Genomic DNA, 4,947 nt, shown 5'->3' with positions numbered 1-4,947 from the left:
ATGCGCATGCGCGCTCTGTCACTGCCTCTGGAGCATCAATAGTTACATAAGAAATGGATGTCCGCAAGAACCTTTTTTATTAGCAAAGCTAAAGTGCATCATTTAGTATTGCATATTTAACAACATAATTATTTTGAGCGTGTTTTCGTATTATTACACTTGTGTTTAGTGTGCCGGTGATGTTTTATTTTTAAAAACGTTCAATCGAACCATCAAGCAACTTACCAATGAGGACAATAAAACAAGGAAGAACGATTAGCATCGGGGAAACAATACACGCATCTATAGTTTGTGTTTCCATATCCATCGTGCCTCTGATTATTGAAGACAAACATCAATAAAAACAAAACAAAATGGAACAATAATATAATATAATATAGTATAATATAATATAATATGACTGATCAATTTATTAATCAATTAAATGGGTAAATCAATTGTTAAAATGATTATATGGTTAAATAAAATAATTAAATGATAAATTATTATAAAAGAATAAATGAAAACAAAGAGAGTAGAACATAACACAAATGTTTGGTTGCTCTCCTGAAGCAAAACACACACAGTTTACATTTGAGGATCTTCAGATCCTTCATTTCAACATAAGTAAATATAAGCCAATCTGACATTTATTTGAGTTTAAGTATTTTATTACTTCACTTGTAATAAACTTAAAGATTCCACGTAGAAACAAAGCTTTTGCAATAAAATGTAAACTACAAACAAGTTTAAAAAAAGATACTTGACTAAACGCACACACAAACTGGTGTACATACAATGTAGTATGTCCATGCATGGATCCATCAATTCAATGTCAATTTTTTTATATCTAAAAGTAATATGCATGGTACTGTTTTGGTAATTTAATCTTAAACAAGTTTAAGGATTATGAAATTAAAAAAGTGTCAAGGTAAGTTAGACCTGCTTTCATAAATGGCAAATTTCAGAGACTGAAATAGTCAGTTCAGTTAAGTTTAGTTCAATTCAATTCAATTTTATTTGTATAGTGCTTTTAACAATACAAATCATTGCAAAGCAACTTTACAGAAAATGTATGTTTCTATAATATTTAGTATTAGCTTATCAATGGTGACTCATTTTATGTACACACTGCAGAAATGTACGGAAAACAGATGTAATCAAACAGATGACTAACACTGTTAACCACCATTATTATGATGCAATCAAACTAATAGCAAAATTTGGTAATTCTGTATGTTGTTTGGGTTAGCATCATCTGAAGTCCTCTGAGGGGTTTACATTATCTCTTCTCAAGTGTTCTGGATCCAGACTGGAGCTTGTGTAAATCATAGCAAAACAGAGAATCAAATAGAGACATAATTAGCATAGATGCTGTTCCAAACAATTAATATTAATTAGTTTAACCCAATCTAAAAAATAATAATGTGCATTTGATCAGATATGCTGCAGTACAAGATTATGAGATGCATTATTTGAATGCTTGACCAAAGAGATTTGTCTTTAATCTAGATTTAAACAGAGAGAGTGTGTCGAACATGATCAGGAAGGCTATTCCAGACTCCAGAGTTTGGGAGCCAAATGCAAAAAGTTCTACCTCCTGTAGGGGACTTTGCTATCCTAGGTACTACCAAAGTCAAGAGTTCTGTGACCTTAGAGAGCATGATGGATTGTAGCGTGGTAGAAGAGTAGATAGGTATGCAAGAGCTAAACCATTTAGGGCCTTATACTGTAATAGAATTTTGTAACTGATACAGGACTTAACATGTAGCCATTGCAGAGACTGTAAATTGTAATAATCATATTCAGTTTTCATAATGAAACAATGCAAGATGTAAAAGTTTTTTGACTTTCCTATTTGTGCGTTAGAATGTAGTATACTGATGAAGAAAATTAGAATATCCACTATGACGCAAATTTCTCTTAGGTCTAGTTGTTGTTTTACTACTGTCCCCTGCAACATGAGCATATACGTGCAGCCTTGGCAAAAGTTTTGAAATTTACACAAATATTAATTTTCACAAAGTCTGCTGCCTTAGTTTTTATGATGGCAAATTAATAATAATTGCCAGAAAAAAAAAACTCTTTGACTTAATCCCAAAAACATTTCAACTGCATTTCAGCCTTGTCACAAGAGGACCAGCTGATCTCATGTCAGAGATTCTCTCATTAACACAGGTTAGAGTGTTGATGAGGACAAGGCTAGAGATCAATCTGCTTGAGTTAGAATAACATACTGGAAGCTGTAAAATGAAGGTGGTGTTTGAAATCATTGTTCTTCCTCTGTTAACTATAGTTACCTGCAAGGAAACAGTTATCATTGCTTTGAACAAGAAGGGATTCACAGGCAAGTATAATGTTGCTAGTAAGATTGCACCTAAATGAATCATTTATCTGATCAATCATTTATCATCAAGAATTTCAAGTGGAGAAGTCCAGCAAGTGCCAGGACTGTCTCCTAAAGTAGATTCAGCTGCATCATCGGGGCATCACCAGTGCAGAGCTTGCTCAAGAATGGCAATAGGCAGGTGTGAGTGCATTTGCATGCACTGTTAGGAGAAGACTTTTGGAGGATGTCCTGGTATCAGGAAGGGCAGCAAAGGACCCGCTTTTCTTCAGGAAAAACCTCAGGGACAGACTGATATTCTCCTAAAGGTACAGGGATTGGACTGCTAAGGACTGGGGTAAAGTATCTTTCTCTGATTAATCCCCTTTCCGATTTTTTGGGGCATCTGGGAAAAAGCTTGTCCGGAGAAGAAAAGGTGAGTGTTACAATCAGTCCTTTGTCATACCTGCTGTACAGCATCCTGAAACTATTCATGTGTGGGGTTGCTTCTCGGCCAAGGGACTGGACTCAATTACAATTTTGCCTAAAAACACAACCATGAATAAAGAATGATGCAAAAACATCCTTTGAGACCAACTACTCCCAACCATCCAAGGACAGTTTGGTGATGAACAATGCCTATTCCAGCATGGTGGAGCACCTTACCATAAGCCAAAAGTGATAAATAAGTGGCTCTGGGAACAAAATATTGAAGTTTTGGGTCTATGGCAAGGAAACTCCCCAGACCTTAGTCCCATTGAGAACTTGTGGTCAATAATCAAGAGGCAGGTGGACAAACAAAACCCCCCAAATTCCGACAAACTCCAAGCATTGAATATGCAAAAATGAGCTGCCATCAGTCAGGATGTGGCCCAGAAGTTGCCAGGGCGAATCACAGAGGTCTTGAAAAAGAATGGCTAACATTGCAAATAGAGTCTTTGCATAAACTTATTGCACCTTTCAATAAAAGCCTTTGACACTTATGAAATTCTTGCAGCAAAGATTTGAACTTGAACTTGAATTTGAACTTGATTTGAAAATAACTTTTGTGGGAGGGGCCTGTGCAGAACTGCATCATTCTGACAGGAGTCTCAGAACAGCCTGATGTGAGAAAATGATTTTAAAATAGGGATTAAAAAGGGTGGATTTTTATAATTATAGGATGGACCTCTTGCCTGTTTTTGGATGTGATTTTGGATTCCCCATTAAATACTGCGATTGGATCTCTTGTTTACTGTGTGCATTCGTAACAGTGGGTTTTGCATGCTGAGCCACTCCCCTTCACCATTCCCCTCATGGCAACAGCAAATGGTTCAAGGTTGTGGCATGAGGACATAATTTCTCCATTCCCTCCATCAGGGAACAAGGGCTATGAATGTAACTGATTTTCGCTATCTACGAGATATGTTGTGATGACATACTGTAAGGGGTCTTTGGAAACTGCCACATTCTGAACCCTGTCTCAACTCTGTGACGCCGCAAATGAGAACAAGCCATAGTTTGTCAAGACAAAAGCTATGCTAAGGTTGTAACGTTCCCAAAGCACAAATTCACTGACTTAGGTACCAAAGAGGACCAAATGGTTTAGTACATCGCTGCTGGAGAAGGCCATGCTGCTGTTTTTGGAAGGGATTTCAACCTTCAGTGAAAGATGGCTTCAGATCATTCCTATTTGTTCTTCTCAGCCTGGCAGAATTATGGTGATGGCCTTAAGAACAAAGGTAGCTACGGAGACCAAACAGAACAGCTTCCCGAAACACAGCAGATGAATGGCTTTGTGTAGTATAATAGCTTTTCAAACAACCACTCAGCACCGAAGCAAAAATCAAATGAGTGTATGAATGCCCTAGACATTGAGGCTTGACTATGTGTTCTGTCTACTAGACTAACTGAGACTTATCATGGCAGTTGTATTCTGTTGTTGTTCTCTTGCTGTCTGATTACTTCTATTGTTCTCATTTGTAAGTCTCTTTGGTGTTTTCTCATATGTAATCACAACAGAACTAATAGTAACCGACAGATAGGGAACCCTAATTAAACACACCTAAACTAGCTAATCAAGGTCTGCTAGAAAATTTCAGACAGGTGTGTTAAGGCAAGTTGAAGCTAAACTCTGTAGGACAATGGCCCTTCCAAGACCTTATATAATGCATTAACAACTCATCAATTAAATATTTAACAACTTATATTCTGCATAATTATATATGTTTTTGGACTGGACATTGGACATATGACATGGATTTAGACCAACCTACAGTACTTTGTCTTTTCTACATAAACCATTCACAAACAAATTAACTTCACTTATTTACCCAGCATTGAAATCAAGCACATATCAATGTCAGGAAACACGATTCCTGGCTGCATGTCGATATCTATGGCCCACTGGATATTTATTAAGTTGTAAAGAACACTATATCAAGTTCAACGACCTTTAGTTTAAACTGATAATCATTTGTTTTACTCGCGTTTGCACAGTATTTAATCGAGGGGGGGTGTTCCCAGCAGAAAAGTGATGTCAATGCATAACCTCTATATAAGCAGCTACTTCTAATAAATATAATTAAAATTTTAGGTAAAAAAATTAATGGAGACAGACAATGCAGTTATAAGATGATCTCTTTATTTACAAATTGGTATGT

The sequence above is a fragment of the Carassius auratus genome, chromosome 24 (assembly GCF_003368295.1).
Source record: "Carassius auratus strain Wakin chromosome 24, ASM336829v1, whole genome shotgun sequence".
Classification (NCBI taxonomy): domain Eukaryota; kingdom Metazoa; phylum Chordata; class Actinopteri; order Cypriniformes; family Cyprinidae; genus Carassius; species Carassius auratus.
Note: the sequence above shows the minus strand (reverse complement) of the source record.